Source organism: Crocodylus porosus, unplaced genomic scaffold (genome assembly GCF_001723895.1).
Source record: "Crocodylus porosus isolate Cpor-Errol unplaced genomic scaffold, CroPor_comp1, whole genome shotgun sequence".
In the NCBI taxonomy this organism is placed as follows: domain Eukaryota; kingdom Metazoa; phylum Chordata; order Crocodylia; family Crocodylidae; genus Crocodylus; species Crocodylus porosus.
The window spans coordinates 153,514,424-153,526,848 of record NW_017728906.1 but is presented as its reverse complement, the minus strand read 5'-3'; positions in this window follow the sequence as shown (position 1 = coordinate 153,526,848).

Here is a 12,425-nt window from a genome sequence, read left to right as displayed (position 1 = left end):
GCCCCCTGCCCCAGGGGCAGGAAGTCAGCAGGGATCATAGGATCCCAGCAAGATAAGCATCCAAATGTGTCTTGAAGGCATTCAAAGTGGATGCTTGAACTGCCTCCAGCAGCAGTCTATTCCAAAACTTGGGGGCTCGGACAGTGAAGAAGTTCCTTCTTATGTCCAACCTGAATCGGTCGCAGTAGAGTTTGCGATTGTTCGATCTTGTCATCCCTTGGGGTGCTCTGGTGAACAGACGTTCCCCCAGAACCTGATGAGCACCTCTGATAAATTTATAGCTGGCCACCAGATCACCCCTGAGCCTGCATTTTTCCAGGCTGAAGAGCCCCATGGCTCTCAGCCTGTCATCATAAGGTCTGTTTTCCTGACCTCTGATCATGCACGTGGCTCTTTTCTGCACCCTCTCAAGCTTCTCCACATGGACGCAGTACACCAGCTGTGGCCTCACCAAGGCCAAGTACAATGGGAGAATGACGCCCAAGTCCCTCAGCCTTTCCTCATAAGGCCTTCCCTACAGGCCTCTAACCATATGAGGGGCCCTCCTCTGGACCCTCTCAAGGTTGTCCACATCCTTCTTGAATTGTGGTGCCCAGAATTCTAGCTACTGCCTGACCAGTGCTGCATAGAGGAGGAGCATCACCTCCCTTGACCTGTTTGTGATGCACCTACTAATGCATGACAAAGTGCAGTTAGCTCTGTTAATTTCTTCATCACATTGATGACTCATATTTATCTTGGAGTCAAGAATGACACTCAGATCTCTTTCTGCAGCTGTGATGCTGAGACAGTCATCCCCAAGCCTATAGATGTGCTGATGATTCCTTCTCCCTAGGTGCAGCACCTTGCACTTGTCCTTGTTGAACTGCATCCTGTTGTTCTCTGCCCACTTCTCTAACCTGTCCAGGTTCACTTGGATTCACTTTCTTCCCATAAGTGGTATCATCTGTAAACTTGAACAAAGTGCTTTCCACAGCCTCATCCAGGTCACTAATGAAAATATTGAACAGCACTGGCCCAAGCACCAAGCCTTGAGGGAACCCACTTCCCACATCTTTTGAGGTAGCTAATGACCTGTGAGGGACCAGAGACCGCTTACCCAGGGTGGAACCCATCCCAAGACCATATGCCCGGCTGAAACTGGGTAACCACTCTACGGTGGGAGCTCCTGGTCTGCCGCAGCTCGAGTTTACCACATCATCCGGTGAAGCAGATTGGTGTATCCAGGCAGCCAGGGCTACTTCCAAGGCAAAGCGGGAGAGAGGTGAGGAGTGACAGCAAACATGACACAGGCAAGTGGCGGTTTCTGTCTATGGTCTGAGACAGAAGTCCCTGGGAATGGGGCAAGGGACCGAGCTGGTCCTGTGAGCTCAGAGGAGCTCTCACCAAAAGAAAAAAAGACTAAGGCAAGGAGAGAATGGAAAGAAGCGTGTTCTCCCTGATTTTTTTTTTTTTTTTTTTGCTGTTAATCAGCCGATGCAGGTGATCAATTAAGCCTGGCAGTTAAGGGCAGAAGGAAGAATTCCCTCTGCTGGCTCCCAACTAGGGCAGCCCAGTGCTTGGGTGAAGCTGGGTCTGGGAGAGGGATTTCTCTGAGCCCTTCATGGAAGAAGGAGACCCAACGCTGAGAGAGAAGAGGGAGACATTCTCTTCTCACCTATCCAGCCAATCTGAGCAGCCACAGCGGGTGCCCAATCCAGCCTGCGCGGCGGCAATCATGAACGGAGGAAAAAAATAATCCTGCTCACCTGCAACACTGGCAGATAAGCATTTGGGTGAAGACAGGTAAAAGGAAAAAGGGTCGTTCTGAGCTCAGACAGCTGGGAAGGAATCTCAGCAGTGCCGACAGGCTTTGCCTTCCTTCCTCTGTGTGTGTGTGTGTGTGTGTGTGTGTGTGTGTGTGTGTGTGTGTGTTTACTTTTTACCAGAACTGGGCCCAGCAGCGTGATCCAGGTGCTGGTTGTAGTTGGGGCGAGGAGTCATCACCCCTCCCTTTTTTTTTTAGTTTATTTACCATCAAAGTCGTGGCAGGCAAGAGCAGACAGAACCAACCCAACTAGACTGGAAGGGGAATCAACACACACAGGAAAGAAGTTTGTGAATGTCAACTGGGCGCAGAGGTGTGCACCCGTACCCAGTGATCCCCCAATATGACTCATCCACCACCTCTCTCTGAGTACGACCTTTAAGCCAATTCGCCACCCACATGACTGTATAATCATCTATGGCACAATTGTTCAATTTGTTTACAAGAATAGGATGGGATACCATGCTGAAGGCCTTCTTAAAGTCCAAGTAGATGACATCTACCTCGAGACCTGCACCTAAGCTTTTAGGCATCTGGTCATAGAAACAAGGTTAGTCAGGCAGGATCTACCTGTTATGAACCCGTGCTGGTTGCCCTTCAGCATTATTTTACCCACTGAACCCCTACAAATGTGATCCTTGATAGTTTTTTCAAGGGATTTCTGAAGGATAGAGTTGAGACTAACTGGTCTATTGTTACTTAGATCTTCCTTCCTTCCGTGCTTGAAAACAGGAACCACATTGGCCCTTTTCCAGTCCTCAGGGACCTCACCTGAGCACCATGAGTGCTCAAACAGTCGTGCTAGTGGCTCTGCTATGACACTGGCTAAATCTTTTTGCACTCTTGGGTTGAGCTCATTTGGTCCTGGTGATTTAAACACATCCAGCCCCACAAGTGTGTCTTTATTAGGTCAATGCTGACAGTTGTTGGGCTGGTGTTTCTCCTGCTTCTGTCAGTAATCCATTTAGGAGGTTTCTCTAGATCAAGAATACAGAGCCAAAAAACTCGTTGAAGGGCTCTGCTTTATCCCTCCTATCTGTAACTGGCTGCCCTTGGTTATCCTGCAGTGGTCCTATGCTGCCCTGTGCCTTTTTTTAGCTCCCTATGTACCTGAAGAAGGACTTTTTGTTGTCCTTAATTTCTGTCACTAGCCTGAGTTTTAATGCTGCTTTGGCCTTCCTGACTGGTTTCCTGCAAGTGCAAGCCAAGGAGGTATACTCCTCCTTGATAGCTACCCCCTGCCTCCACAGCCTGTATGCCCCTTTTTTTTACCTTAAGCATTCCTAGATTTCCCTGCTTAGCCAGGAGGGTTTCTTAGCCCTTTTGCCCCCTTTTCTACACAGTGGAATTGCCTCCTTCTATGCCTGAAGGATCTCTTCCTTGTGGAATGCCACCCTTTCTGGGCCCCCATTTTGTCAATGCTCTGGAGCCTTAATGCCCCACTAACTAATATCCTAAGCACCCTGAAGTCAGCCTTTTTGAAGTCTAGCACTTCTGCCTTGCTGGTTACTTTTCCCACCCTTCACCAAATAATGAATTCAATCAATTCATAGTCACTGTCCCCTAGGTTGCCTTATACCTGCAGATCCCCCACCAGGTCATCCCCCTGTAGCAAGCACCAAGTCCTGCAAGACGTTCCCCCTAGTGGGATCGTATACCTGCTGCATCAGGTGGAGGTCCTGTATGCACCTACGTGTTAAGAACCTACGTGTGCAATTAATTCTGGCTGACTGATCCTCCCAGAAGATGTCAGGGTAGTTTAGGTCACCCACAATAACCACATCTCTTGACCATATGGCTTCTGAGAGCTGGCCAGAGACTTCCAGGTATAGCTCATCCTCCTGGTGTGGCAGTGTATAGTAGAGCCTCACTACCAAGTCCCTTTCCCTTTGCTCCCCTTGTATCCTAATCCATAGTACCTCAGTTTGGCCCTCCTCTGATCCCATCTTGATTATAGAAGATGTATATTTCTCCTTAACATACAGAGCAACACCCCCACTTTTTTCCCCACTCTATCCCATCTATGCAACCTATAACCTTCAATGCCTACTACCCAATTGTAAGTAGGGTCCCATCATGTTTCTGTTAACCCAACCAGGTCAAAGTTGTTTCTTGCAAGCAGGACTGCAGGTTCCTCCTGCTTGTTCCCCATGCTCCTAGCCTTAGTGTAGAGACATTTAAGCCTCCCAGTGGGTGCCCTTGATATCCCCTTGTTCTGATGTCTATCAGACCTCTTACTGCTTACCTGGGCTGATCCATCACATGGCTTGTGATGCTCTGAAACTTTGTTCCAGTGTGAAGCTGAGCAAGTCACTTAAACAAGGTGATTTTCTAAGTGTCACTAATTACCCATTCCTCATTTTCTGGGTGCCTAACTTGGGAGTCTTTAGGTCTGATTTATAGATATGTTGAGCACTCAATAGAATCTGTGTTTGAATATATGAAGTGATGCATAAGGCTAAGTACTCTGAAAAGATCAGATCCTAAGTGTCTCAAATTGGGAACCCAAAATTATTAGATACTTTTTTTCTTAATCATGGTGGGTATGCCTTTATGGCACAACAAAGCTCCCTGAAGTGCTACTTGAGCTAGCTCTAATTAACTCTGGTGGAATGCCATGCTAACATGGCTACACCACTTCTGATACCCATTCTAGCTTAGGTACGTCTACACAGCATTGCACTGCATACGTACCCAGTTCCTCTTCCATAAAATGCGAATAATTAGTCCACCTGCAATCACAAGGATGATATGAAAAATAATTAATACTTGGGAAGCCCTCTCAAACACCATCATAGAAAAGCATACCAGTAAATTAATAATTCTGTCACCAGAGCAAGGCTTGAATAGTATCCAGTAAATAAGGCCTAAAAGTTTTCACAGGCAGCTTTAGTTGTAGCATTCCTAACTTTTAACGCCTGACTTGGCAAACTTAATCATGATCTTTTAACATAGGTTGTGGGGGCTGGAATGGTAGGCACCAAGATGCACAGTTGATAGCCCAGAGATTGCTACATCCTTATGATGTTCCAAGGCAGTTGTGCTTTACTGTGACAATACAGCTGCAAATACAAGTCTACGACTTAGTGTGAAAACAGACATCACTAAACAAAGCAGATCAGCTGGGGTGGGACACATTCCACCACAGCTGATCTGCTTTACTGGGCAAAACAGATCACCTGTTGTCCTGCATTGGGCAGAGGCCACAGAGTCTCTAACAGGACAACAGGTAATGTGCTCTTCTTTCATGGGGATACACCATGTCCCTCATTGCCCCGCAGCTTCTTGCTGGGACCCACACCAACCTCTGCCTCATGCAGAGGTATGGGTCAGTGCAGGTTCCAGAACAGGGTGGCCCAGAAACACAGGGTGGGGCAGGACCTGGGAAATTCTCAGAGCCTCATGCTTCTGTGGTGGGACCTATGCAGCCCCATGGCTCTACACTGGGATCTGCTTCACGTCCCATCCCAACCCATTCTTTATGTGAAGACAGAGGTCAGTGCAAAACTCCGTGTGGAGGCATGAAGTACTGGGAATTCCCCAGGTCCCAAACAATCCCATACCTCCTGGTCAGGACGCGCACTGACCTGTGCTACCATGTAAAGTACAAGTTGGCAAAAGACCTGGCACAGGTACCAGCATTGAGGCATGGAGCTGAACAGGTCCCGACGTGGAGGTACAGCCCACTTACAGAGACACACCCCTGGAGATCCCATGGCAGGTCTCAATGATGGGGAACTCCAACATTCCATGCTTATAGGCAGGCATCCCAAGATTCTCTGGGACATATGCCTGAAAGCAGAGAAAACCAGGCAAGAACTTGCAAGGCTTGCAGGCCCAATCCTGCATGGGAATTCCCAGGGTGTGCAGGATGAGGCCCCTCAAGCCCCCCAAAGCATCTGTCCAGAGCAGCTGGAGAGTGTGGGTGGCTTGAGCTACCCTCACTGTCTTGCCACAGAGCAAATAGGCATCTACCATAATAAAGAGCATTATTTTATACTACCTTTTGTCATGGCCAGTAATGTGGTGCAACAAAGGGAAGGGACATCTATTTGCTTGCCATTTGTGATGTCAGGTGACAATTGTTTCTACCTTTAGATTGTGGGGGTCAGAGATAAAATTTTCTCTGTTAAAGGCAGATAACTTCGGGAAGAGCTACTGGAAGAGCCAGGATTAAGCCAGTTTTGCCATTTCCCAAACACATTGTAAACACTCATTTAATTATTGGCCATAATCTTTCTGCCATAATAGGAAACAAAACATAATAATGTAAGAGAACATAAGTGCATAAGAGATTCCATACTCTGCATATTTAGAACACAGATCCATCTAGCCCAGTGTCTGTATCTTGCACTGGCATACAGCAGATGCTAAGGAAAAGAGTATTATTTATGCAGGGTCTGTTCAGACTGATGTCTACTGCCCTTCTTCCTCAATAGCTTCCTAAGAGACAGTGGCTTGGAACTCGATTGCCAGTCCCAAATCTGTGCCAGCCCCCACTCATGTAGCAAGGAAAAATGAAGAAACAAGATAGCAGCAGGGAAGGCAGCTGAGGACGGTGCTGTTGAAGGGGTGGGTTCCATGCTGCCCTGTGCTGGGTAGGAACTTGCTGGGCCAGATCCAACCTCCTAATGGACCAGATCCAAAATTGGAGCTGTAGGCTTCTGACCCATGACCTAAGAAATCAGGGATATAGACAGATTTTAGGTATTTCCCAAACTAGTTTGGATCACAATCAAACTTAGGCAGCAGTTAGGCCTTTAAAGTGGCTGCCTTTTTAAACCCTATGTAGCTGTTCACAAAAATGTGTTTGGAGCTGGCCCTTAAATATTATAAAGACATTTACTACATAAGATATGGCTAGCCATGTTAGTCTGAAGTCAGGCAGTTGGTAGGGCAGATGCCAGTCCTGGCATCTGATGAACTAGGTTGTTGCCTACAATAGTATATGCCACTCTGAGCCTGTTATTCTCTCAGATGCCACTCTGCCCTACTTTCTACATAAGATAAATAAATTCAAATCCAATATTTCCACATGAATTAAAAAACTATTCATCTCTAGACCACAGAAAGGCATATCATCAGGTTTGTACAGTCTTTAGTTTTTGTACTGAATCATAGTAAATGAGGAAAGACCTGGTATTTAGGAAAGTATAAGAATATAAGCCTGGGTAGCTCAGATTCCATTTAGGCACCCAAATTCCTGCATATGAAAACTGTGAATGCTTGGACAGTGTCTCTTGCACAAAAATGCAAGGCAACAGCTGGGAAAAGGCTGGGCTGTGGTAACAAGACTGCCACAGGAAAATCAAACTTTGCTAATGGCTTGCAACCCATTAGGTGTAAGAGAGAGTGGAGTGCTTGCGGTACCCAATACCAGACCCATGCTATGAGGTAATAAAAGTCATAATAACAGTCCTCAACCTTCTACCACACTTGAGCCTAAAAACATTAAGTGATGGTTACAAGTATTGGCAAAGATCTAACACACTCATTACATTAATGTAACAAGACTCAGATAGCAAACCAGAAAGCCAAGGGGCCTGGAGAGAACCCTACAAACTACATCTACAGCTCAATTAAGTAAGCTTAGTGTCACTAAAGAAAACAAAAGAACTAAAATATCTACTTCAAAGCAAAGTCTGTAAGAGACAAAAAAAAGCCAAGGTACATCGAAAACAGGACTGTAAAAATATCCTGGTTAACACATTCCCCCTTTGATTAAGACCTATTTCCCAAAGCAAACATCCAATATCTCTCTAAAGTTTTATGCTAAGTCAGTATACTGACTGCATCTAACCCAAAACTGACTCATACTTATTGTCCCCAGTGGCCTTTGATCCTCACTACCTCACATTTGCATTTATTAATTAAGGTATATTTCTCAAAATAGGCAGTCAGTCTCTAAACGTTTATTATGCTAAACCAGGGTATTTTCCCGAAACTCACACCTGTTGTTCTCATTACCTCCATTTACATTTTAACAAACCTGCTTCGGTCTAATAAAAGGCATCCCATACAGTCAAAGAAACTTGTAAATCAAGACACATCTCTCAAAACAGTCATTTAATGTCTGTCATATACCATTTGATGCAGCTCCATTGTTAAAATAACTACTGAAAGATAGTATTCTGTAATCAACTTCCTGAAGGCAACTCATTCAATCAATGCCCATCCTATTTGATTCCAAATTGATCAAAAGCTTGCAAATGTCACAAACACACAAACAGGATACAATTGTAATATGTTAATTCTGTCCTTGCCTGCTTTGTTTGGACTTGGATTAACCAACTATCAAGAAGGAATGTTTTGAAGCTATACAATTAAAACAGTATAAAAAACAGGACAGAATTGCCATCAAGATGTCTGTGCAATCCAGGGAAAATCAAGAAGCCATACTGCACCACCAAGCCAGAAGTGAAGGATCCACACTGTGAGACTATACAAGAACTGTTTCCTGCCTGCATTGGGTAAAGTTCTCTTTGCAGCTAAGATAATACAAGGACTAATAGCTCATTCTATATTGGGAAGGTCTTTTTCTGGCATTTAGTTTTGTAAACTGTTGGTAGTTATTAAAGCAAGCCTTTCTGCTATCCATTGACCAAATGTTGTGTCAAGTCATAAAGTGCTAGAATAAAAATTCAGCTTCTAAGTGCAACACAAATGAAAATCATTAGATTTTTAAAAGTGCTAAGTACCCAAAAAACTCTGATAGAAAACAATCAACTGGATCAGGACAACAAGATTTCGCCCTGGAATTTTAACATAAATCAGCAGAGATTGAAGGTTTAAGTGATCTAGACCAGGCTTGTCCAACATATGGCCCGCGGGCCGCCATGCGGCCTGCCAAGCCGTTTTCTGAGGCCTGAGGTACTGTGACAGGAAACGAAAGTAAACACTGTTTACTTTCATTCCTACCCCTTGTCCCTCCCCCAACCCCTCAGCAGCTTCCTAATGGCTGCTGAAGGGCTGGGGAAGGGTGACACGGTGTGGCTTCTCCCCTCCTCCCTCATTTCGCAGTGTATCTTCCTAGCCCCACCCCTCCCTCCTAATTTGTATGCCGGCCCCGCCCTGTGCTGGTCCCCGCCAGCTGCAGGTGGGTGGGTGCGGATGCCGGCTCAGAGGGAAGCTGCATCCTGGCCCGCAGGAGATGCTGCTGCTGCTGCTGCTGCTGCTGCTGCTGCTGCTGTGGCTGTGGCTGTCAGGGCAGGAAGCTGCCTCCCCGCATCCCCTCACGTCCACAGACATCAGTGAGTCACAGGCCCCGGGGAGGGAAGAAGCCCTGCCAGCCGGGCTCAGGCTGCCCCAGGGGAGAGGGAGCAGGAGAGGTCCCTCTGCACGTCCTGCACCCCCCCATAGGGTCCCCCTGGCATGTCCCCCTGGCATGTCCCCCTGGCTGCTGAGCCCAGGCACACAGATATGGGAGCATCCTTGAGGCCACCCAGGTGTCAGGGAGGACATGGCATGGTCAGGCGGCACCCCCCCTTGACCTCTGTGCCCCCAGGCTGTGGCTTGACTAGACAGGCTGCGTGAGTGCCCGCTCCTGCCAGCCCACTGGGTGATAAAAAGTTCATGATCCAGCCCCACATTCAAAAATGTTGGACATCCCTGATCTAGACTAAGATATTAAATGAATGTTTGCAAGCTTTGAAGTAGGTCTCACATACACACACTACTCTGCACTCTTGAAATCAGTGGGTGTTTCACCATTGGTTTCAAGGGGGTAGTTCAGATTTATTTAAGAACAAACCCTGAAGGATTTAGACAATTCTCTTATATTTTAGGGACACATCTTGCAGTCCTTTGGCAATTTTCATTCAGAAAATTCTCCCTTTGACTTCCAAGCTAGGGAAGGATTCTCAGTATCTTGTACTTCCTTGTGGGTATGTCTACACATGCATTTACTGTGCATTAAAGTTACTGCACAGTAACTTATTGCTCAGTAAGCAGGAATAGGGCCAGTGTCTACACATGCAGTCAACCTCGGACTAGATTTAGTCCCAGGTCAGAGCAGCCTGCCATGTGCCCCTGTGGCCACCAGGCAGAGCTCCACCTTACCATCACATGGCTGCCAGCACTTGGCAGACATGCTGACACCAGAGGCAGCTGCCAGAACTTTGTGGCCATCTTAAAAGCTTCTCCTGCCCTCTGATGCCTGTCCAGCCCTTCCCTGCCTGGGAGCTGCATGCCCAACACAGGGCCAGCACATGGCAGCTCCTTCCCTATCCACCTTTCCTCCTTGCACCATCCCTGCCCCTGCCCCTGCCCCTGCCCTTGCCCCTGCCAGTGGTAACCAGCACCTCGCTGCTCCAATCTGGCCCCTGCCAGCAATGACCAGCACCCTGTGCTGCTGCTGGCCATGGTGCTGGCCCTGCTGGCCCTACAAGGCTCCCCCACACCCAGAACAGCTGCATACCTGCCAGCCAGGCCCAGGGCTATGGCCACCCCCCTCATCCTGCACTCCCCACTCCAGTACACCTGCCCTGCCATCCACACACCCTTGACCCCCTGCCCATCCCCAGCACCACTTCAGGACACGCACGTATGTGAAACAATACAAACTTTATTAAAACAGCAAAATGTCCCCCATCCCTCCTCCTTCCCCCCTCTATGAACACAGCCCCCTCCCTCTCCCCACCACACACAGCACCCCTCCACCCCACCATCCACCAACAGTAAAAACCCTGCTCTCCAAATGTAAAAGTCCATGTGTGCAGGGCTGAGGGGTGGGGCCACCCAAGGCAGAGAGCCCAGCAGCAGGCAGCAAACACCCCAGCAGCACATGGTTCCTCTGCAGGTCCAGGGGCCACATCAAAGCCTGGGGATGTCTGCAGCAGGCATCACTGCAGCTGTTCCAGTGTGCTGCCAGGGGCCTGCTGCAGAGCAGCAGGTAAGACCAGAGCTCTGAAGGGCTGGAGCAGGGAGCCAAGCATGGGGGAATACAAGTATAGCCACTACTGAGTGGCCCTGGGCAGCCAGCTGCTGCTCAGCAGCTACACATGGCACCACACCAGGGCCTCCAGCTTGTCCCAGTGGCCCAGCAATCCCATATCTACACCTTCTCCTGGATGGCCACCCAGGTAAGGTCCTCTGCTGACCATGCCTGCTGGTTTGCCACCCAACCCTTCACAGTCACCACCAGCCATTGGAGCGGGGAGGTCCCATTGAGGCTGTGCTGCTGGTGCAGCTGGTGCCTCTGGGCAGCTCCAGCAGCAGATGGTGGTGAGGCTGTGCGGGCTTCTGTGGCATCTCCTCTGTGTTCAGATATTGGCCCTGAAGACACAAGAGATAGAAGGCTTTTGTGAAAGTTTGCAACATTTGAGAAATAAGATGCTCTACCCCAGACCAGAGGCCTTGTGCTCCCTGGCCTCAGATTGGAGGTCAGCCACGTGTGGGTGTCCAGGAACCATAGTAAATTGGCTGGGCAGGCCTGGGCCCAGGTGAGTGCCACCCAAGCCCCCTATCCCTGTGTCACAGACCACTTAGGTGCCCTGCGCCTGAAAGCAGAAACGGCTCAGGAGAGACCCCTAGTGGCTAGAAGGGGGAGGCTTAGGTACCAGTCACCAGGGCAGCGCAGGTGCTGGTTGCTAGGGCAACCAGTGAAACCAGCTGACAGGAAGGGGCAGGCCATAGCCCTTCTTAAGCCCAAGCAGGGGGCGAGGAGGGCAGTTCTCCTCCGGCAACTGAAGGAGAAGGAACTCGGCCAGTACAGATGAAGGGGAGAACTCTGATGGTGGGAACAACCCCTGGTCACTGCTGGGGTTGGAGTACTCTCTCTCTAGTAGGGATTGAATGTTGTTTGACCAGACGGTCTAGCTTTTAGGTTGTAGCCCTGGGGCTTTGTGTTCTTGTGTTTACTGTTTACCAGAGGATCAGGTGAGGCTATTAGGGGTCAGAGGAGGCCTTATAGGAGTTCCACAGTAGCATGGGGACCCTGGCGCCAGAGAGGATGCAGCGTTTGGGGGGCATTGACTCCAGCCCCAGAGCAAGGGGGCAGTGAGGAGCCCCAGAGCAAGGGGGGCAGTGAGGAGCCCCAGAAGTAAAGGAGAGGGCCAAGGCGTAACAGGGCCCAGGTCAAACTGCGTCAGTACCATCTGCAAGACTTGGGCTGTGGTGTAGGGGAGGAAAAGGAGCAACAGGTAGCGCCCCCTGGCACTGGGGAGTCTCCCACTAATTACATCAATCAACTAATCAATTAAGATCAAGTTGTGGCAGGCGAGTAAGCAGATGATTGGCCCATAACAGAAGGGCGGAGTCACTCCTAGAAAGGCTGCAATAGCGATACTCCTGTCACACCCTGCTTGCTCCCCAAGGGATGGCCACAAAGTGCCTGCCTCCCCTGTCCCCGTCCCAGAGCAGGACAGACCAGGCTGCTGGCAGCACCTGCTGCCATGGCTCCAGCCCCTGCTGACCCCCCAACCTCTGCAGGCCCACTGCTCTTCTGCACTGTCACCCAGACCCTAGTCTCCAAGCTTGGGGAACATGGGGGTCCCAAAAAATTGGGGTGAGGGACTGGCCATGTCCCCACCCTCCCTACTGGGGGCCTCTCTGGGGAGAGAGGCCCCCAGTACCCCAAGCTGGTCCCCCACCATACTAATGTTGCACCCTGAGCATGCTC